Here is a 24,368-nt window from a genome sequence, read left to right on the forward strand (position 1 = left end):
AGAAGTGTGTTTAGGAAATTTATCTTTCCTGCAGAGTGTGAGAGTACTAGGTATATTTGGGTTTCTGGAAAGTGAGATTCGTTACTCAAATATTTGTACTCTATTAATTGTTAAAAAAATAATTATTCTTTCTTGCCTCTGTGGATATAGGTTTAATTACCGAACCACATAATTCTTGTGTCCTTTATTTTTTTATAATTATTTGGTGCGCTTGATTCCGCATTCTGCGCACAACAAGTGGTATCAGAGCCGACGGTTCGTACTTGGGGGGATACGATACTGTTCACGTATACGGTACTGTTCACGTATACGGTACTATTCCCGTATACAGTACTGTTCACATACGGATACGGTACTGTTCACGAATACAGTGGAGACGGCCATTTGTACTTGGGCGACAGTCTATTGTAAGTAGTGTGTATTTTTGCATGTCTAGGAAAGTTCTGTCAACAAAGACGATAAGAGTCTAAGGATTCTGGTTTTTAATTGGGACCGAGTTCTTGTCCAGTTTCCTGGGAACTTTCCTGGTGCATTTATTCACGCGAAATTAAAATCATAGAGACTGTTTTTCAAGTGGAAATAGTTCGTTGAAAAAATAGTAGAAGGTGAAACTTCCAGAATTAGGAAGAGATTTACCGACACTATTTCAGGAGACACTTCAGGTGGGAGGTGTTGAGTGTTAGAAAATGCATATTTATAAAGGAGAAAACCGTCATTTTACATTTTAAGTCTTACTAACAACCCTTACTTTTATATATTTAACCTTCTTGTGATTTAATTACATGTGTTTTATTTTAATTAAGTATTTTATGTATTTTAGGGGCATTATAGTCATTTCACAATAAAGGAGAGATCAGACGGTAAAACGGACATCACTTTTGAACTCAGGACGGTCGAAAACCTTAGGAGGAGCATAAAAGGAAAAATGGCACTATTCACATGTACGGTACTATTCACGTGTACGGTACTGTATACGTTACTGTTCACGACACTGTTCACATAGACGGATGATGACGTGGCATTGACCGATGATGTGGCATTGACTGATGAGGTGTCACGATCCTGTTGGACTAAAATTCTTATGTACTGTTGATGGTGACGTGGCAGCATATCAGTGGACGAAAAATCTCGCGTACGGTGCATGCATCACACAGGATTATTTTCAACCAAACCGCGTTACTGTTCATCCGGGTCAAACCGCGTTACTGTTCAAAGTCGGGTCAAACCGTGTTACTGTTCATCCGCGTGGTCAAACCGTGGACTGTTGACTGATGACGTGGCGCAATCCTGAGCGTCCAAACTGTTTTTTATCCGATGGCCATGATTTACTCCATGTATCTATAAAAAGGGGGCCTCCCCCCCCTAATTTGATATCTCTGAATCCATTTTTGGGATCCATTTTCTGTAATTCCCTCTCCATCTTGTATTTTCTTCGTATTTTAATAAATTCCCATTTTGCCCCTAGTTCAATTATGAGTGGCTAATTTTCTTTCAAGCTTGGGTTGAAGGTGAAGTCTCAACATGTGTCATGAGCTTAATTTGGTAAATTTACTTTCTCTTCCCCTCTAATTTTTGTGGATGTTTTGACTTCTCGTCGACAAATAATACTAATCTTGTCTAGTACCGCCTTGGTTACACCGGCTCTCTAGTATAAGGTTATTATTATTTGGCACGATAAGCCCTTAGCACCATATTGATTAGAGCGTGGTTCATGAGGTGTGGATTCCCCCCTCATGATTTAATTGGCATTAATACGGATTATTTAGCCCATGATGCATGTTGATACGGATCCAGATACCCAAGTACGTCAATTTAATAGATTTTCTCTTCAATTTATTCTCTCCATTGCAATTCCAATTTTAGAATTTATTCTCGCCATTTTAATTTAAGTATTAGCTTATTCCAAATCATTTCCCCCATAAATCCAACTACCCATTTACAAAATTAATTCTATATATAATTAAAATCCACCTCCTCGTGGGATCGACACTCGTCACCATTAGTCTATACTACAATAGATTCGTGCGCTTGCGAGTACATTAAAATTTGCACAACAGGAGGCGAGATTTATCAAATCGCTATTCAGCACCTATTATAGGAGGCCAGAAGATCAATGTTGAAAAGTTTGATGGGAAAATCAACTTCGGCATGTGGAGGCGCGAAGTTATGGATGCCCTCATTCAAATTGATCTCGATGTTGTTCTGAAAAATAAAAGACACTTGTATGATGAAGAAATTTGGGATTGTTAGCGTGCAATTTATGCACTAGTTTTGCATTGTTTACTTCCCTTAATATCTATGTTTTGCACTTAATAATAGTGATTTACTTGTGTTTTACTTTTGTAGGTACAATTCTATTGATTGGTGATAAAATTGAGCTATAAGATGATGTTTAAGGATGATTGTTCTCTTGGAGAAATTATAAGTGTCAGAAGAACTTTGTTGATAAGGCGTGGGCGCGTGCTGTCAACTACGAACCTGCAGTTTTAATTTAACGTATTTTATATTTTTGGTTATTTTTGTAATTACGAATTTAATATTTTAGATATTAGTATTTTATTTTAAATAGAACTCTAAAAGAGAAGAGAGAGAGAGTATTTAAGGGAGGAATCTATTGTGAAAAATGGGGATTGGAGAAAAAGAAAGAAACCCTAAATCTAATTTTTCTCTTCTCTCTATGAAGAACTAAACTTATTTTTTCTGGTTGAAGGTTAATGAAGCTTTGATTTATCACTACTGTGAGATCTTTCTTATGCTTTAATTGTTTTATTACTTTTTGGGTATTTATTTATTCTCTGAATTAGTTTCATGATTATGTTTGTTAATTAGGTAATTGGCCACTATTTAATTATCAACTTAATCTATTGTCAATTAAAGGATTCATCGTATGAAGATTTTAATGTTTGTGACAAATAACATAGCAGTGAGTTGTGTTATGAGAATAAACAATCTAATTTAAATGAATCATCGTATGTGTTGATTAGGATTTGGGTCTCTCTGGTTTTTCAGGCTATCAATTAATTAAATCATATGATCGTATCTAGGGTTGTCTATTGATTAGGGAAATAACCAACGGTTGTACCTTGGTTATCGACTAGTTAAGGAGAGATTGGCTATTAGAGGGTCTCAGTAGCTATAATCGGTCTATTCATAAGTAATAATAATTTATATTTGAATCAATGATCAGTAGTCAAATCAAGCTGAGTTAATTCCTTCAACCAGAGCTTTCTTCAATTTGAATTACAACTTTAATTTGCATTCTTGTTATTTTAATTTGATTCTTATTATTGTCAACAATTCCCCCATTTTAAGTTTTACGTTTCAAAAGGATTTAAATAATTACCGATCTCTGTGGACACGACCCTGCTCAATCATTACACATAATTTATTTAGAATAGGAATTTATTTTTGTTGGCTTCGACAACCATCAGGGATCGTATGAATGAAAAAGCATGTGGTCAGATCAGATCTTGTTTGACCAAGGAGGTGAAATACTTGGTGAAAGATGAGGAGTGTGCGGTGACTTTGTGGCGTACATTGGAGGAGAAGTACCTGGTGAAAAGTCCTGAAAATTGCCTTCATGTAATGAGCCAAGTATATGGTTTTCGAATGAAGCCTGGGGTGTCAATGCACAATCATGTTTCAAGATTTGAAAAGTTACTTGCTGATTTGAAGAATCTTGATGAAGATATTAAGGATGAAATTAAGGCTATGATTTTGTTACACTCACTACCAGATGAATATAGCCATTTTGTGATTACTTTGATATATGGGAATGGTGTGATCGTCTTTAAAGATGTTTGCACAACATTGACTAGCTTAGAGATTTGGAATAATGATAAAAATTCTGAACGAGTATTGTCTGAAGGTTTGGTGAGCAGAGATTGGGCGATGGAGAAACAGAAGAAGCGTGGTGGAAAGAATTCTCGATCCAAATCGAGAAGCAGAAATATAGCTCGAGACGAGTGTGCCTTTTGTCATGAAAAGGGTCATTCGAGGAAAGATTGTCCAAAGGCTCAAAAAAGAGATGAGAAGAAACCTACAGTAGCAAACATGGCACGGAAAGATGAGGGCTCTGATTATTCACTAAGTATTACTCCTGCAGCATACGTGGCTAGTTCGAGCGAGTGGATACTTGATACTGGAGCAACTTATCATTTGTGTCCTATTAAGGAATGGTTTACGGATTTTCGTAATCTGGAATCTGGTGCAGTTGTGATGGGAAATAATCAACCTTGTCACACAATGGGGATAGGAACAATTCGGCTCAAAATGTTTGATGGAATGGTCAGAGAACTCAAAGAGGTTAGATTTGTTCCAGCTTTAAAGAAAAATCTAATTTCCGTGGGTGCTTTGGAAGCTAAAGGCTACAAGGTTACCATTGAAGATGGCACAATGAAGTTTACACATGGGGCTATGGTGATTCTGTAAGGGGTTCGGCGTCACAATCTGTACTATTTGAAGGGAGGTACAACTGATGAAGCAAATGTTGTTGAGGCACACAGTGACACCACCAAGCTATGGCATGTACGACTGAGACATGCTAGAGAGAAGTCTTTGTAAACTTTGATGAGGCATGGACTCTTAAAAGGTACCAAAACCTGTAAATTAAATTTCTGTGAGCATTGTGTAGTAGACAAGAAAACAAGGGTCAAGTTTGGTACAGCTAATCACGATACTCGTGAGATCCTTGAATATGTTCATAGTGATGTATGGGGACCAACCAAGACTGCATCAATTGGTGGAAGCCATTATTTTGTTACATTTGTTGATGATTTCTCTAGACGTGTGTGGGTGTACACCATGCGAGCAAAGGATGAGGTTCTAGAGATTTTCGTGAAATGGAAAAAATTAGTGGAGACTCAAACTAGCAGAAAGATCAAAGTATTACGATCTGATAATGAGGGTGATTATACTTCTAATCCATTCTTGCAAGTATGTCAGAACGAGGGTATTAAAAGACATTTTACGGTGAGACATACTCCGTAACAGAACGGTGTGGCTGAGCGTATGAATCGTACTTTACTGGAGAAAGTACGGTGTATGTTATCTAATGCTGGTTTAAATAAAAAGTTTTGGGCTAAAACTGTGAGCTACGCAAGTCACTTGGTAAACCAGTTGCCTTCTGCTGCAATTAGAGGTAAAACTCCTATGGAAATGTGGTCTAGAAAGTATGCACAAGACTAGATTCCTTTCGTGTATTCGGGTGTCCAGCTTATTATCATGTCAAAGATGGTAAACTGGATCCTCGTGCTAGAAAAACTATTTTTGTAGGATTCAAAGGTGAAGTAAAGGGCTTCAAGCTTTGGGATCTCAAAGGCAAAAATTTGTGTGTAGTAGAGATGTCACATTTAATGAAGCTTCAATGATGAAAGCTTCAAGTTCTCAACAGGTGGAGAACAAGGCCAAAGAGGTATTGCAGCGGGTGGAGTTTGATGCAACTCCATATGTACCAGTTAGTTCTACATCAAAGAAAGGTTCAACTATGGAGGTGACACCTAGAGTTGAAGAAGAGGTTGTTTCTTCTGATGTCCCACAAAATGAAGAAACAACTGATGATGTAGATAATGATAATTTTATAGCAACAAAGAGGCCAAGAAGAGAGATAAAGAAACCCAGATGACTTACTAAAGATATGGTGGTAGCCTATGCACTTCTAGTTATTGATGATGGCATCCCCAACACTTTCGGTGAAGTATTACGCAGCAGTGAAATTGATCAGTGGAAGTTAGCCATGGAGGAAGAGATGAAATCTCTCCATCAAAACTAGACTTGGGAACTTGTAAAGTCACCAAAGGGGAAAAGGGCTATTGGCAATAAATGGGTCTACACCAAAAAGCAAGGATCTCCGAATCAAACAACTCCTCGATACAAGGCAAGGCTCGTGGCAAAAGATTTTGCTCAAAAGGAAGGTATTGACTACAATGAAGTTTTCTCTTCAGTTATAAAACATACTTGCATTCGTATCCTACTTGCCTTAGTTGCAGAATATGAGTTAGAGTTGGCTCAATTGGATGTTAAGACAGCGTTCTTACATGGAGATTTGGAAGAGGAAATCTATATGATTCAGCCTTGTGGTTTCAGAGTTGCTGGAAAGGAGAATCATGTGTGTAAGTTGATTAAATCTTTGTACGGACTGAAGCAATCGCCAAGGCAATGGTACAAAAGATTTGATCAATTTATACAATGGCAGAAATTCACCAGAAGTGAACACGATCATTGTGTTTACTTTAAAAGACTACCAGATTGAGCTTTCATCTATTTGTTACTCTATGTCGATGATATGCTTATAGCTTCGAAGAATAGAGATGAGATCGAAATATTAAAGAAGCAGCTGGCTTCTGAGTTCGAGATGAAAGACTTGGGTGATGCACAGAGAATACTTGGGATAGAGATTCGTAGAGACAAGAAGAATGGGAGCGTATGGTTGACTCAAGAGTCTTATTTAAAGAAAGTGCTAGAAAGATTCTGCATGGATGACAAAACTAAACCGGTATGTACACCTCTAACTCCTTATTTCAAATTAAGCTCTTCTTCATGTCCTAAATCTCAAAAGGAGTGCGATTACATGGCTCGTGTTCCAGATGCTAGTGCTGTGGGTAGTCTTATGTATGCTATGGTATGCACAAGGCCCGATATATCTCAAGCAGTAAGCATGGTTAGTAGATACATGCACAATCCGGGTAAAAATCAATAGCTTGCGGTAAAGTGGCTTCTCCGATATCTGTATGGGACAGTTGATGTTGGGTTATTGTTCAAGAAGGATTGTGTTCAACAATGTGTTAGGTATTGTGATTCTGATTTCGCTGGAGACCTTGACAAGCGAAGATCAACAACGGGCTACGTATTCATATTGGGTGGAGGTTTGGTTAGCTGGAGGTTGATTCTACAATCGACAATTGCTCTGTCCACTACGGAAGCAGAGTATATGGCAGCAACGAAAGCTGTAAAAGAAGTTATCTGGTTGAAAGGCTTGTTAGGTGATTTGGGGGTAATCTAGGAGAACATTGCGGTCTTCTGTGATAATCAAAGTGTGATATTCCTTGCGAAGAATCAAACATATCACGCTCGGATGAAGCACATAGATGTGAAATATCATTATGTGAGAGAGATTATCGAGAGCGGTGTTGTGTTGTTGAGTAAGATCGATACCAAAAATAATTCATCAGATATGTTGACGAAGGTAGTTTCTGGAGTTAAGTTTCAACATTGCTTGAAATTAATTCAAATCCTTCGATTGTGTTAAGATACGTCCTTCGGGAATTATGAACTACGGTTGGCTTGATCCCAAATTTTGGGTACGTAGGCAGTCGAATCGACACAGCCATTCTGGATCCTTATTGAAGGATCACTTTGGGGATGAGGGTTCGTTGGTAGTCGGCTCAGATTTGGACAAATTTTCGCTGAGGTGGAGAATTGTTTAAAAGTCATGCACGTGACATTCAAATTCAAAAATGCATGCAAAATTTCAAATGGCTACCAAACATTTGAAGAAAAAATGGAAAGTTGGCAAATTTGTCAAATTTGCCAAATTTGCCAAATGGACACCATTGACTATTTGCTTAGGTTAGGTGGAATAGTAAAGGGGTTGGTGCAATAGTGCCATTGTTTTTCCTATAAATAGATGGCACTTCTTCCATTCTTTTGTATCCCAAAATTGTTAAGCTTATAAGTTTCTAAGCTTTTGAGAGAAGTGAGAGAAGTGTGTCTGGGGAATTTATCTTTCCTGCAGAGTGTGAGAGTACTGGGTATATTTGGGTTTCTGAGAAGTGAGATTCGTTACTCAAATATTTGTACTCTATTAATTGTTAAATAAACAATTATTCTTTCTTGCCTCCGTGGATGTAGGTTTAATTACCGAACCACGTAATTCTTGTGTCATTTATTTTTCCATAATTATTTGGTATTCTTGATTCCGCATTCCGCGCACAACACATAGTTAATTGGTATCATTTTCCTTCTTGTTCTTCCCCATCAATCGCTTACTGTGAGGAATTGGAACACGGCACGGCAGTCCATAAAGAACGTATCTTTTTGAAAAGCTGTTGGCCATAGAACATGTGGAACAAAATTGTTCCATTATTATCAAGTAATTGAAACCGATCACCATCCAGGTGGACTCGTTAAAAATGGAAATTTCATTGAATCAAAAGTTCAAAGAAAATCATGCTCCTGTTGATATCAAAGATCTACCAAGAATAAATGGGAAATATTTGAAGTATATGGTCACCAGTTAAGGGGGTCTGACCGGCACCCCAGTAGGAGAGGAAATAAATGGCAGGGCCCTAGGCACCTAGCTGTTATTTATTTATTTTTTATTTTTTATTATTATTCATCGCTAATTATATTAAATTAAGGATGAGATAAAAAAAAAAACATAGATTCTAATTTAATATATTTTGTCATGTGGTATATTTTGTAACCGTACGTAACATTCACGGTGATGAAGCTGGCTCCAAGGCACTGTTGTTGGATCTGTGAATTAATTCATTGCTTTTCTTGTTTGATTCTTCAAAATATTTTTTGGGTTCTTTTTTATGTAAGAGGGTTTTCACACGTTGGTACTGAATGTTATTGAAATGTTTAAATCGATTTCTAAAAATAGGAATCAAAACATTTGTATTTTTAAAGAGAAAATAGAAATAAAATCTTTATAGCTTCACAGTTGTTCAAAAATATTTTTTAATATCAAAAATTTTTTAGATCTTCTTTGATATTGAGGTGCAATACTATAACTACAATTGCTATAACAAATTAAAGTGAGGATATTTAGTAAATCACTAGTTGTAAAAGATTAAGATATTTTTAAAAATAATAATTAAAATTCAATAAATTTACATTGAAAACAAAATAGAGAGAATATCGGAGCTGGGCTTTTAAGAGACAGAGATGATGACAAAAGAATAAAAAGATTGATGCTATCAGCACTCCTCCAATATGCTGAGGAAACCCCTTCTTTGGAATTATAATTTTATCCATGTGCAAAATTACATGATACGCCCACAATTTCATCATGTCTTGTGCAAACTTTCACACCCACGAGTTGCCGACTTCATATTACGAACTTTTGGCACCCACATGTAGAATACTGCCCTTTTTTTTTCTTTTTAACAATTCAAAATAGTGGAAGAAGTGGGAGGAACTTGTTATTGCATGTGTTCAAGAATTCAATTTTTATTTATATTTTATTCATGTTTTGTTGTCACATTTGTGAAGAACAAATTACCCATCATTGTCTTGCTACTTCAACTACGACTGTCATAGTTTTCAAAATTCATTAGATTATTATTGGTGCATAATTTGTGCCGTTGTTGATTACTGCATTCAGTTTTTTTTTTTTCCTCCTTCGAGAATTCATCTTATTTTGAATTTTATCAACTTTCTCCATTATTTTTCTTTGATCTGCAATTGAAATTGTCTTGGTTTGGCAACAATGCAGAGTTTCCTTTCCTTTTCGTATTGCTAACCTTCTTGCTCGTGGAAACCCCCCCCCCCCCCCCCCCCCCCCCTTTTTTGGCGAATTCAAGAAAACAATTGTAAAATTCAGCTTCTTTTCTTTAATTAATCACCGTCATCTTGTACTTCTAAAGTTACAGGGTATTTATGGAATAAGATAGGTATGATTAGAGAGAAGGAAATGAATATAAAATGATTTAGGAATGATGAAATTTTATGGGGTTAAAAATTAAAAAAAAAAGTATTTAATGTTTTTGCATTTAAAAGATCGTGTGCATAGTAAAATTTACTTTTTTTTTTAAAATTAAATGAGTGAATTCATTTTAATATTGTAATGGGTATAAAAAAAAAGGGATGTTGAGCGGACTTCACTGGTTCCACTAAAAAAAGAGTTTAACTATTAGCTCTCTTTCAAATACCTCTTAAAACCCCCTTTGTTTTTATTACCCATTAAATTGCATAAAGATTATAAAGCTCCTCATCAAATCCCTTCAATTCCAATAATAACCACGATTTCTTATTGAGTAAACCCCTTAAATGTTATCCCCCTCTCCCATCTTGTCGTTTGTTTCTGTCTCTTCAGATTTTCCTTGTATCTTCTTCTCTCTCATTCTCTCCATCGGCCACTACCTTATGATGATAAACAAATTAAACCTAATAAATTGATTAATTTTCTGCATTGATATTTTAGAATTGCGGGAAATAAAACTTTATAAATTCTAAAAAACGCTTAAGATCTGGTGAGGATGGTGAAGCAGCTTGGTGTCATAAACCGAGAACAAAGATGCTTGCTTAGCCAAAGCCATAATGCCACAGACAGGTGATAAGACCAGCATCGATTTATCAAAATAGGAACACTAGCATCGATGCTTGGATTATCAAGGGAAAAAAAAAAAGGAAAAAGGCAAAAACTATGCCCTTAAAATCATATATATTAAACTAACTTGTTTCATTAGTTATTACCTATGTTCATCAGTAGTATAAGGGGGGAATTGAATAGAACTGGTAGGGCATATTCATTTTTAATAAATAATGCCTCGTAAGCTGCATATTGGAGACAAAAGGAGGGAGTTTACTGGTCTAATTTGTGTGATTACTAATAATACTCCCACATTTGGATTGCTAATTGGTTTTTACTAGTCCAATTAAAAAAAAATCCCAAATTCATAAGATAAGTTGTCTCATGTGGGCATACGCAAAAATCAGCACAACGTGCATAATATGAGTTGGGTTAATAAGTGCTTCCAACTCAGGTAAATTAATTTTTACCAACCCACAATAATTACGCGTTGAGTTGGGTTGAAAAATTTTAATTCAATCCATCAATCCACACAATTAGTAATAATAACATTTTTAATATTTCATTACTAATTACTTATTCAAATAATAATGAATTATTATATAGGATTTGATCAAAATTAAAAGTTTAATGTTTAGTTTTTAACGAGGCTTTGAACTTCTAGATTTATTTTTTAACATTATGTTAGTGTAATGGATTATGATGTATGATAGATGTTATTTTACACGTGTTTTATTTTTAGTTATTTCTATTAATCAATTAATTTTTTTGATTTTGAGATTGAACAAAACAGAGAACTAAAAAGAGTCTTTCGGGTAAAGCCCAACTTGACTTGACTAAACGTGCACTTACGCGATTTAAGTAAATTTCTCTTCCCTCTTCCAAATTCTAAGAATAAAAAACCAAGAAACGTTAATTTATTATAAATTATAATTTAATAAATTGAATAAAGTGCCTTTGCAAATCTTTGTTGATGTCGTTTTCGTCCTCCTTTTTCTTCCCATTCACAACTCCATTCCCCTGCAAAAATATGCCTTTAGTAATCTCGCTTTGATGCTCCTTCCGCTTCCCATTCACAAATCCATTTTCCTGCAAAACATTGCCACAAGCTTAATTAGAAATATCAGAACATCTGATTTGAAAAGCTTCTCAACTTCCCTGCAACTCCTCCATTATTTTCTCTCTATCCCTCATTTATTTTGCCATTCATCAGGTTATTGTTAACTTATTTTTGTTTCCCTTATACAAAATTAATTAGACTATGCATGGTTCTCTAATCTTTTTTTTCAAATTAATTACGTTATTCGTAATAATAATAAGGGTGTATTAGTTTCTAATGACCAGGTCAATAATATCATTGGATCATTCAAGTGATAAAGAGCAGGAAGAACTCATTAAAGTGGGGATGAAAGTTAATTCTGACGAAGAAGCATATAATTTATACAATAATTATGCTTTGAGAAAAGACTTTAGTATCCGCAGATGGAACATTCAAAGAGATACATCAAATAAAATTCAGCAATGTGAATTTATTAATTTGTTCGAAACAAGGATTTCAATTAGATGAAAACTCATATAAGGCGAAGAAGGTTAATCACTTGGAAACAAGAATAGATTGTAAAGCTATGATTCGATCTACTGTCAATGATGAAGAGTGGATAATTCCTCATATATTCTCATATCATAACCATGAACTTGCAAACCTGAAGAAAGGCAATTTCTAAAATCTAGCTGAAAAATACCTAGTGCTCATGGGGCTGTAATAAGGTCTATTCTATGGGTAATGTGGGATAAGAGCGTCGAAGTCATGCTCCAATTTAGCAAATGAAGTTGGTGGGGCTAAGAATCTCAACTTCTTAAAGAACAAAAAAACAAGGATAAGATGATTGAAACAAATCAAGCTTTGCTCAATTATTTAAACGAAGACAATGTGAGGATCCTTGCTTTGTTTATTCAATACAAGTTGATCAATATAATTGCATGACGAATTTTTTTGAGAGACAATAGATCAAAGTTAGATTATGATTGATTTGTTGATGCTATTTGTTTTTATACTACATTTTCCACTAACAAATATAATTTAATATGTGCTCCATTTGCGGGTGTTAATCACCATTCAAAGAATGTATTGTTTTGTTATGCCTTTTTGTATGATGAGACCACAGAGTCATTTATTGGGTTGTTTGAGACATTTCTGGAGGCAATGGAAAACAAACAACCAAAATGCATTTTTACAGATAAGGATAAAGCAATGTCAAATGCAAATGAAATAGCATGTCAGCGATTGTGTATTTGGCATTTTGCTAAAAATGCCACACAACAGCTTGCTACTTATTATACAAGACCTTAGTTCAAGCAATATTACAAGAAGTGCTTTTATGGGTGTAGCAATGCAACAGAATTTAAAGCTTCTTGGGTTGAGATGATTAAAAAGTTCAAATTAGAAGCGCATTCATGGCTCAAAAAGTTGTATTCTCTTAAAGAGAAGTGGTGTCCAGCTTTTAGTTTGTGTACATTTTCTACAAATATGAAGTCGTGAGAGTACAAATAATGTTTTTCATCAAATTTCAACAAAAACAATGGAGCTCATTATAGTTGCTGAGCATTATGACAATAAAGCAAACGAGATATGATTAGAGGAGTTGCAAGATGAATATAGTTACATGAATATAGTTACAAGCATGGCATTTTTCATCTCATAATAAAAAGTGAAATTTTAAGCCAACAGTACAAACTTACACAAATAAGATGTTTGATATATTTGAAAAAGAGTATATGGGTTGCATGGCTGTGAGGATGGAAGAAATTTGTAAAAACGATGAGGTTTATGTATATAAAGCAAATGAAGAAGGGCAACAAAGAGTATTTATTATTGATTATAATTCAACCACTATGGATATTTCATGCTTATTTAAGTTATTTCACTCGATGAGGATATTGTGTTGTCATGCTCTAAAAGTTTTTTATTTACATAATTTCACGAACCTACTAGAGTGTTACTTATTAAAGAGGTGGACTAAAGAAGCAAAGAAAGGACTTATAATGGGAAATGGTACTGCTAACTTATCACGTAACAATACCAAGTATGGGCAATTATTACGCTTTAGTGAACTAATGCATGCAGGAACTGTAATTTATAGTATAGTGTCATTGAGTGTTTTCTTGAACAATGATTGTTAAAAAAACCGTTAGCCCATACAATGAAGCTTTTGGAGGGTGATATGAAAATAATGAGTATATTTGAGAATTCAAAGAAAACAGATGATCGTTCCAATCATGATGTTGTTCATTCATGAGAAATTGGTTTTGAGTCCAGCAAAAGTAAAGACTAAAGGATTGGCAGATGCTAGAATAAAAACTAATTTGGAGAAGCAAAAAAGGAAAACTACAAAAGGTAGAAATTTACTTTCTTTATTTCTTTTTCTTTTTTTTTTTTTTGCATAAAGAGGTCTATGACTAATTGCTCTTTATATAAACTTCATTTGTTTGAATAAGTATCATCTCTTATGCAGGACAATAGAAAAATGTATCTACTAGTGGTTCATCACATCCAACAACCAAGCAACAATTTTCAGCATTAAATCCATCGATTCATAACTTTAAGTTTTACTAGCCTCCTTCAAGGAATTGATCGAGCGCCTCATTTAAACTAGGCAATACTTGAAAATCATTATACACACTTAATCTCTAAAATAGAGCATATTTATCTATATAGCGTGGTCCATCTTCATATTTGCCAACAGTTGTATATGGACAGTGGCCTCACTTAAGTCATTTTTTTTTTCGCCTTTTGAATTGATTATTTAAATAACTATCTATATGTTGTCTAATATACAAACATACAATGTAGGATTAAAACAACTATGGTGTGGATCAATTTGAACACCAAGAAAATTGAATGTTATATAACATCATTTTTTTTTAAACACAATGGTATGTGGTCTATGTCTTCAGTTAGCATATTACTATTGTTTATATTCATTGGTTAATATTTTTACTTTTTTAACATTGCACTGATTCTTTTCCCTCTTTTTGCATGTGTAGGTTGCCAAGGCATTTACCGAATATAGCAATATGTGGATTTACACATTGGAGTGGTTAAATTTATAATGTTGCTCTTGGTACAAGAATCTTTGTTCACTTAAGAATTATGTTTGTTCTTAGACACTTTTTTTTTCAGCTTCTCAAATTTATTCAAAAAATATTGTTGTTTAAATTCTATGTAACCAAGAAGATTGTGAGTTTTTAATTTTTAGTTTATTTTTAGCACTAGTGCTTGCCTTCTGCATTTTGTTATTTAATGAATAAAATGAAATTTTGATACATGTGGATTAATTTTGAGCAGCAATGAAAAACTATTTTATGATCTTTTCAAATATTGAACCTTTGTTTATTTTTTCAATAAACTTGATTATAAACGAGGGTCCAGCTATGGTGCCCCTATGACACCATACCCCTACTTTTTGTTATTTTTTCGAATGCCTTCCTTACAATATTATTAATTGAAATTTCAAAATAGATTTCCACTCATGAGAGCATGTTTACCAAAAGATAAAACATACATATTTTACTTACAATAATTTCAGAATTCACAAGTAGTTTAGATAATCGTGACACATGTTTTCCCATTAAAAATAGTGAATCAAACAATTACCAAAAAAAAAATTCAACATCAATGTCCTAACTATTGAATTAGCTGATGAAGCTGAACTTCATGCAACACACGTTGGAGTGCCAGCTAGAATCAAACCAGCTATAAATCCAGTAGCTAGCCTATGAGTGAGATTGAAAGGTGCACGTGAGAAGCTATAGAATTCCAGGTGGCAAAACTGTTATGAAAAGATTCCCATGCAGTTGGATGTGGCTGGAATTAGTTAGAAAATCAGTTATTGTTAATTGTGTATTTGTTATTTTGTTAGTTAGATTGCTTAGCTATAATTGGCGTGATTAGCAAGCATTAGATTCTACTATAAATACTGAGCTAAGCTCATTATTGTAAATTGAGTTTTGTGATAATAAAATTGAAACAGATCTTCAAATTCTAACTTGGTATCAGAGCTTTGTTGTTTCAATGGCTAGCAATGATTTTCAAGCCACAAGCACTCGAGCTTCGAGCTCAAATGCAAATCCGATCACAAACTCAATTAACAATCCATCGATTAACTTTTTTATCTTCAACACTCCGATCAAACTCACAAACAACAATTATCTGCTATGGCGATCTCAAGTAATTGCCACAATCAATGCAAACGAGCTAGAAGATCTAATTGACAACACTAAGAATCCTCCAAGTCGAATGATTGTCAATGTTGGTAATGATCAAACTGTGATCACCGTGGTAAATCCACAATTCCAGATCTGGAGAAAAGTTGATCAACAACTCATGAGCTGGCTGCTTTCAACTCTAAGTGAAGAAGTGTTAAGCGTTGTTGTTGGAGCAAGCTCATCTCTAGAGGTATGACAAACACTTGCTGGACAGTTTGGTGCTAGGTCTAGATCAAGAGTTCTTCACTTAAGAACTCAACTCCAGACAACTAGAAAAGGATCCTTGAATGTTCATAAGTATTATACTGAGATAAAGATGAATTTAGATGCTCTTAGAGCTGCTGGTAATCATATGAGCAATGATGACTTTGTATTGTGTCTACTTGCTGGTCTTGGACCTGAGTATGACTCAATTGTTGCTACAATCAATGCTAAGTCAGAAAGCATAACTCCATCAGAGGTGTATGGTATGTTGTTGAGCCAAGAAAATAGAATTGAACATCAGAACTCTGTTAGTGGTTTAGATTATCAAGCAAACATTACTTACTACAGAGGAAACCAGAGGAGGAATTGGCAATCAAGTTTCAACAATTCTGGAAATCCTACTAATCAGAGTGGAAGGCAATATGGAATTAATTCTGGTGGTGGAAACTTTAATCCAACTCAAGAGAAGATGAAAGGGAAAGCTCCAGCTGATGAAGAAATACCTAAAGGACCATGTCAAATCTGCTCCAAGAAGAATCACACTGCTGTAACCTGCTGGTATAGGTTTAAGAAAAACTATGTGCCTAATTTTGCAGGAAACAAAAGAAGTGCTTATGTGGCTGAAGGTGCAGAAGCTAAAAGTAGAGGCTGGTATCTTGACAATGGTGCAACAAATCATGTTACTAATGATCTCAACAACTTAAGCATAAGTTCTGAATACAAAGGTAATCATCAGCTTGCAGTAGGTAATGGTTCTAAGCTTGAAATTATTTCTGTTGGTTATACATTGCTTGGCACACTTGAACCTGATATTCAGAAACACATTAAACTAAACCACATTCTCTATGTACCTCAAATAACCAAAAATCTTATCAGCATATCAAAACTTTTGAATGACAACAATATATGCATTGAGTTTAACAAAACATTTTGTGTTGTTAAGGACAAGAGAATGGGGATTGTTCTCATGAAAGGTGTGGCTAAAGATGGACTGTACAAGCTGCTGAACTTACCTCTAAATCACTCTCAAGTCAAGTATATTCTGTTGTCTTCTGTTTCATATTCTAGTTTGTTTTCAGTTTGTAAAATAAATAAACCAGAGTCTATGATATCAGTTGTTTCTAAAGAACTCTGTACAAGCTGTAAAGACCAAAGAATTAACAAAACTCTTGATCTTTGGCACATGAGATTAGGTCTTCCAAATTCTTCTGATCTTAGAAAAACCATGTCAGCTTGTAATATCTCATTTGGAAATAAAATGTCTAAGTTGTCCTTTTACAAAGCTTGTCAATATGGAAAAATGCATAGATTATCTTTTAAAGGTAATGAGTCAAAATCTTCTACTGCCCTTGAGATCATACACAGTGATCTTTGGGGTCCAGCACCAACCATCTCAAACCAGGGGTTCAAATATTACATTGCTTTCATTGATGACAAAACAAACTACACCTGGATTTATGGGTTAACCAACAAGTCTCAAGCACTGTCAGCCTTCATTGTTTTTAAAAATCAAATTGAGAAAAGCTTAGAGCTGAAAATCAAAACAATTCAGTGTGATATGGGGGGAGAATACAAAGACTTTGAACCTTATCTCAGAAGTGAATGGATAGATATAAGATATTCATGCCCTTATACACATCACCAAAATGGGAAAACTGAGAGGAAACACAGACATCTTGTTGAAACTGGACTCACACTTCTTGCTTAAGCTGATATACCTCTTAAGTTTTGGTGGGAACCATTCTACAATGCTACCTATCTTATCAACCGAATCAGTACACCTACATTGAATCACAAAACACCTTTTGAAGCCCTTTATTCCAAGAAACCAAGTTACTCACAAATCAAAATCTTTGGTTGTGAATGTTACCCTTTCTTAAGACCATACAACAGTCATAAGCTTGATTTTCATACCTCAAAATGTGTTAACTTAGGTGTCAGTAAACAGCACAAGGGTTATCTGTGTATGAATTCAAATGACAGAATTTATATTGCTGCTCATGTTAATTTCAATGAGAATTCTTTTCCCTTAAAAAATGATTCAAAGTTCATGGTCCCTAAGTCCACTCATGCATTAGAATCTGTAAACCCACTTAGTAAGTTTCTTTCAATATCATTTCCTTCAGAAACTCAAAATCATGAGGCAACAGCAGCAAGTACAAATTCATTGGATGACACAACTAGCTCAGATAATCCTTATAATGAACAAAATCCTGACAACATTTTTTATCAAACAAATTCAATGCATGATAATGAAAACAGTACACATGAATCTCCTCAAACATCTTTTCCTTCTGAACCAAACAACAAAATTCCAGAAACATCTCAGCCTACATATCAACCTAGACCTTCACATCCTATGACAACTAGAGCTAAAAATGGCATTTTTAAACCCAAAACTTTAACACTGAAAAATCTCTGTCCCTTGACACACCTTCAAGTGTAGATGATGCTTTGAATAACCACAAGTGGAAACAAGCAATGCAGGAAGAGTTCAATGCCTTAATGAGAAATCAGACTTGGTGTTTAATTCCTCCAGAAAAGAATATGAAACTGGTTGGGAACAAATGGATTTATCGAGTCAAACAGAACTCAGATGGATCAAGCAACAAATACAAAGCTCGTTTGGTAGCTAAGGGGTTTTTACAAACAGAAGGGATTGATTATCAAGAAACTTTCAGTCCAGTGGTTAAAGTAGCAATTATAAGGATTGTACTAAGCCTTGCTGTTATAAACAACTGGAAGCTGAGACAAGTAGATATCAATAATGCACTTCTCAATGGAGAACTCAGTGAAACTGTGTACATGCCTCAGCCATAAGGGTTTGAGAATTCAGAACATCCAAACTATGTGTGTAAGCTAAAAAAGGCCCTCTATGGATTGAAGCAAGCACCAAGAGCTTGGTTTGATAAACTTATATCAGTTTTGGAGTCTTGGCAGTTTACCAGAACCAGGTCAGACACATCCTTATTCTTTAAGAGAAGTGGAAATGATATGATCTTGTTGTTGATTTATGTAGATGATATAATAGTGATTGGAAATAACAATGCTGAAATAGAACAACTCATCAGTAATCTCAACAGTACTTTTGCTTTTAAAGATTTGGGAAATCTTAATTTCTTTCTTGGTATTGAAGTTATTAAAAATGATGAAACTTTGGTATTATCCCAGTCAAAGTATGTAAAAGATCTACTTGCCAAGTTTGATTTGAGAAACTTCAAGGGAACTGATACTCCTCTGGCCACAACAGAGAAATTGAGCAAAAACATGGGTGAAATCATTACTGATGCAACTCAATACAGGAAAGCTATTGGAGGATTACAATATGCAGTCTTAACAAGGCCTGAAATAGCATATGCTATAAATAAGTTAAGCCACTTCATGTCTAATCCTTTACAGCCTCACTGGATTGCTTGCAAACGAGTACTGAGATATCTCAAGGAAACAATAGATTATAGTTTGACTTTCAGGAGATCTGATTTTGTAGACTTTGTGATATATACTGATGCAGACTGGGGAAGTGATATTGATGATAGAAGATCAACTAGTGGCTATTGTGTATACTTAGGTGAAAACTTAATCAGCTAGAGTTCAAAGAAGCAGAGTATAATTTCAAAATCATCAGCAGAATCAGAATACAGAGCTATGGCATTGGCTTGTTCAGAACTAACTTGGATCTGCTCTATTCTTATAGAATTGGATGTCAGGCTTCAGAACACTCCATTACTGCTAAGTGATAGCACAAGTGATGCTGCTATAGCTACAAATCCAGTAATGCATTCTAAGACAAAACACATAGAAATAGACATTCACTTTGTGAGAGACAAAGTTAAAAGAAAAGAAGTTGAAATTGCATTTGTATCTACAAATGATCAAGTTGCTGACATATTAACTAAATCTCTTACTTATCCCAAGTTCAGCTTCTTCAGAAGCAAACTTAAAGTCTTCCCAAAAGACTTAAGTTTGAGAAGGGGTGTTGAACTAGCTGATGAAGCTGAACTTCATGCAACACACGTTGGAGTGCCAGCTGGAATCAAGCCAGCTGTAAATCCAGTAGCTAGCCTAGGAGTGAGAGTGAAAGGTGCACGTGAAAAGCTAGAGAATTCCAGGTGGCAAAACTGTTATGAAGAGATTCCCATGCAGTTGGATGTGGCTGGAATTAGTTAGAAAATCAGCTATTGTTAATTGTGTATTTGTTATTTTGTTAGTTAGATTGCTTAGCTATAATTGGCGTGATTAACAAGCATTAGATTCTACTATAAATACTGAGCTAAGCTCATTATTGTAAGTTGAGTTTTGTGATAATAAAATTGAAACAGATCTTCAAATTCTAACTCTAATTAGTTACACAGTACATTACGAACCTAAAATAGCCATATTGAGAAGCAAACGCTTTTATAAAATAACAACATGCTTAAGAATATTTTTCTCTATATTAAAAGTCCCGAATACTTCTCTGGCATTCACGAAATGAATGTTCTCAATTGCGATACTGAGCTCTGAAGAGAGCCCTCCTTGCACAGCCAAAAAATGGCTTCATAAATCAACAATTTCGACTTCAACATTCAGCGAAAGGGGCGCCAAAACAAAAGACACAAGCCAGCAAATTTCAAGGCAATAAATGCTTTGTCCCACTCTGTCAAAAGAAAGAAACACGGCCCACTCTTGAATTTGCTTTGAGTGTGGTTCCTACTTTCTTGTCGCCACGCTGTGGATTCTGACTCTGTGGACTCTGACAGGTGCAAAAAATATGCTTACAAAATTAGAGTATTAAATTTATATTTTAAATAATTTTTAACTAACCAGTAATTATTATGTGTTAATTATTTTAATTTTAAATAGCATCATTAATGAGATAATTTAAAACATAAATTAATGAACGATACTACCATGAACAATACTATTGTTTTACTCGTAACTTTCATTACAGTTAGAAAAATAAAAGTAAATAATGCTTTAAAACACCACTATTCACTTCATTCTTATTTGGTATAACTTTTTAAACTGACCAAAAATATTTTTTAATGTCAAAAACCTTTTTTTATTAATTTTTAACTATTATTTTTATCTTTTAACTTGAAAAGAGTTTTTGAAGATTGAAAAAAAAAACTTTACTAGAAAGCTCAAATTTTAAACACTTGTGAAAAGAGGTTATTGATCATTTCTAAAGAATTTCTAATGTAAACCACCACATTAATCCAATAGTTCATGTAAATCACCAATGTCAAATTTTAGCCATTACATTAATCCAATGGTTCAACGAACAGTCGGTAAAGAAAAATAATAAATTAATGATAGTCAAGTTAGTGGAGTGTACAATTATCTTCCACTTTCACTATCATTACTTGATCTAGCATTTACATTTATCAAGTATTTTTTATAAGAGAGGAATAGATGCATTTGCATATAATAGATCGGAAAAAAACATGTCCGATTGTAGAGACCAAAGGTGGTCTCTCAATGACAGCCCTTGTCACAGGTGGTACCAAAGGGGCATCGGGTTTGTGCTTTCTCTTCTTTGCTTCAATTTTCCTCTCCTAATTCAATATTATTCTATGTTTTTTTGTTACTATTTATGTTGTTAATGAATTGATTGATCAGCTATGCTCTAGTAAAAGAACTGGCAGCATTTGGAGCAATGGTTCATACATGTTCCCGTAACGAAGCCGAACTCAATCAAAGAGTTCAAGAATGGAAGAGTATGGGGCTTAAAGTAAGTGGCCCTGTATGTGTCCTTAAAGTTAGAGCTCAGCAGGAGAAGCTGATGGAGACTGTCTCTTCTCTGTTTGATGGCAAGCTCAACATCCTAGTAAGTTCTACAGCTGCCATGTTCGCAAAGAACTTTATTTGTCAAGAATCATGACATCGATTGATGAAAAATGATATTTTATCCAGAATATATGATGCTACCATTTTTTTTTTAACTGTAAGATCATATGGTGTGAAGGTGTATCCTGTTCCCATAGTAAATTTTTTTTTTCTAGATAAATACTAGTACTAAATTGATACTAAAGCAACAGCAATCATAATTGGAATTACATATATTTTGGACCTTGTCCCACATAAAATGGCAGAAAAAATGACAAGAATCAGGATCAAAACCAGTGAATTAGATAGTTAAGATAGACAAAGGAATAAGAAGCTGACTTCATATGAGAATATCATATGAGATGGTTTAGGAAATAAAATAATTTTTGTAAGGACTGCTTCACTTTCTAAGTCAACAAGGTTGCAACTCTGTAGTCTATTTAGCTTCTCCACACTGAAGAACTGCTCTATTACTGATGATCATTGTATCAGGTTAACAATGCTGGAACCAGCATTCCTAAGGAAGCCACAGAATTTACCATGGAGGATTTCTCAACTATAATGACCACCAATTTCGAGTCTGCTTATCATCTGTCTCAACTTGCACACCCACTCTTAAAAGCGTCAGGAAATGGAAACATCATATTTATATCCTCTGTTGCAGGCGTTATTGCTTTACCTATGTGTTCCATCTATGCATCGAGTAAAGGTACAGTTCAATATATATATTTTTCTAAAATCTAGTTTCAAGAAAGTCTTTTAGATACTGACTGAATAGTCTTCTGTACTTCAGGGGCGATGAATGAACTCACAAAGAACTTGGCATGCGAGTGGGCAAAGGACAAAATTCGTGTGAATTCAGTTGCACCATGGATCATTAGAACTCCACTCATTGATAACTTAGTAGTATATACTCATTCCCTTCACCCTTTTCTGTGATTGCTATATCTTTTTGTTCTATTTTCCCCATTCCATCTATCTAATTAAAAACACCCATTAAAGTATGATGCTCCTAAGTTTTAGCATACAATTACTATGGAAATCATGTTACATATAATCCTTTATTTCCAACTAATAGAGCATACATATATAGAAAAAATTCACAGGATTGAGAGTCCAAGACACCCCATTATGTCAAAATAGGTAGTGCCAATTGCTTATATCTTCTGAGTAAGCAAATCTTTTGCATTTGGAAGAAATGGTGCTTAAGAGCTTATGTTAACTATTAATTTTCTGTTCTTTTAGAATGATTCTATGTTTATGGAATAAGCAAATCGCTTGATACTCCATACTCCTATCCCCTATCCTGGAGAACCTAATGGGGTTTCATCGGTGGTAAACTAAAATTAAAGGATAAGACTATTTGAACGCATAAATGTATTCATTATATGAGGATAGTTTAGGAATAAAAAATTTTAAATGAAAATGTATTTGAACTTTGAAGAGTAATTTTAAGGGTTAGAGTAACGAGCTAACTATAACTTTTCATTATATTGGAGTGAAATTGTAAATCAAAAAAAGAGTAAGGAGCTAACTGTAATTTGCCATTAACAAAAGACAAAAAGTGGAGGTATGGTGTCTCAAGGGCACCACAGCCGCACCTTATAAATGATTCTCTTTCAGATGCCTTTCCTACAATATTATTAATTGATAATTCAAAATAGAGCTCCACTCATAAGAGCATGTTTACCAAAGGATAAAACATACATATTTTACTTACAATAATTTCAGAATTCACAAGTAATTTAGATAATCGTGACCCATGTTTTCCCATTAAGAAATAATGAATCAAACAATTACAAAAAAAAAAAAAAATTCAACATCCATATCCTAATTGGTTCCGCAGTACATAAAACAAATAGGTGGTGGGCAAAAAATTTAAAAAAAAAATTGTGAATGGTCTAAATTCATGTTGATAGCCCATTTTACCTAAATTAAATTGGTAGTGGTGGCATATTGACCCTAAAATTAAGGAGTTGACGGTTCTATTACCACATAAAAAGGAGCAGATGGCCAACTATTTGGGAGAGAGATAAGGTGAAAGTAAGAGGAGGAAGGGGGGATTCTAGACCTTTTTTTTTTTTTTTTGACCACGAGATATCTTAGGGAGAGCCCCAACTGTGAGAGGCACCTTTAAGTCCGTACCACAACCTAGACTAGAAGTCCCCGCTCGAACCGAGAGGCACAGGTTCTCCTAATAAAAGCGACTTCCCTGCGACTCGAACTAGGGAGCAAACCCAGTCAAGCCACTTAAGGGGACTCCATTGCCAGTGGAGCCAACACTTTGTTGGTGGATTCTAGACCTTTTCTATGATAGCTGGATAGCACTATGATTTACATTGGGATGTATGATTTCTTTATCTAAATCTTACTTTAGCAATAGAGGGTTCTCACCGGAACCCCACTGGCGAGTCCTGCTGTTTTCTATGAGTGACAGGTTGAGAAATTCGTATTCAACTCGCTACATAGGTTCAATTCGTACTATTTTTGCACCAAAATAAATTTTTCTGTTGAGGTCATTTTTCGGCATCAACAATTCACTTTACAAATGTTTGGAGTACAATATCCCATGGTTTTAGTTCACTTTCCAAATCTAAAATTGATCTTTCTTTGATGCTTCGTTTGCTTCCCAGGTCAAAAATTATTACCAAAGATTTGCAAGGACACTTTATTCAATTTATTATTTTTGTAATTACTAATAAATTAATGTTTCTTGGTTTTTTTCTTGTTCGTGGAATTTGGAAGAGGGAAGAGGAATTTTTGAAATCAGAGCAAAGAGAAAGAAAATGAGGGAATTGTTTGACTTTTAATAAATTAATTTTTAAATTTAAAAATT

General features: G+C 34.6%; 1 pseudogene; it reads left to right on the plus strand.

Annotated features, from left to right (window-relative positions):
- The first annotated feature begins 21,141 nt into the window (after window positions 1–21,141).
- LOC18038927 lies at window positions 21,142–22,876 on the plus strand (annotated as a pseudogene).
- Window positions 22,877–24,368: the final 1,492 nt, after the last annotated feature.

Source organism: Citrus clementina, unplaced genomic scaffold (assembly GCF_000493195.1).
Source record: "Citrus clementina cultivar Clemenules unplaced genomic scaffold, Citrus_clementina_v1.0 scaffold_6, whole genome shotgun sequence".
Taxonomy (NCBI): Eukaryota; Viridiplantae; Streptophyta; class Magnoliopsida; order Sapindales; family Rutaceae; genus Citrus; species Citrus x clementina.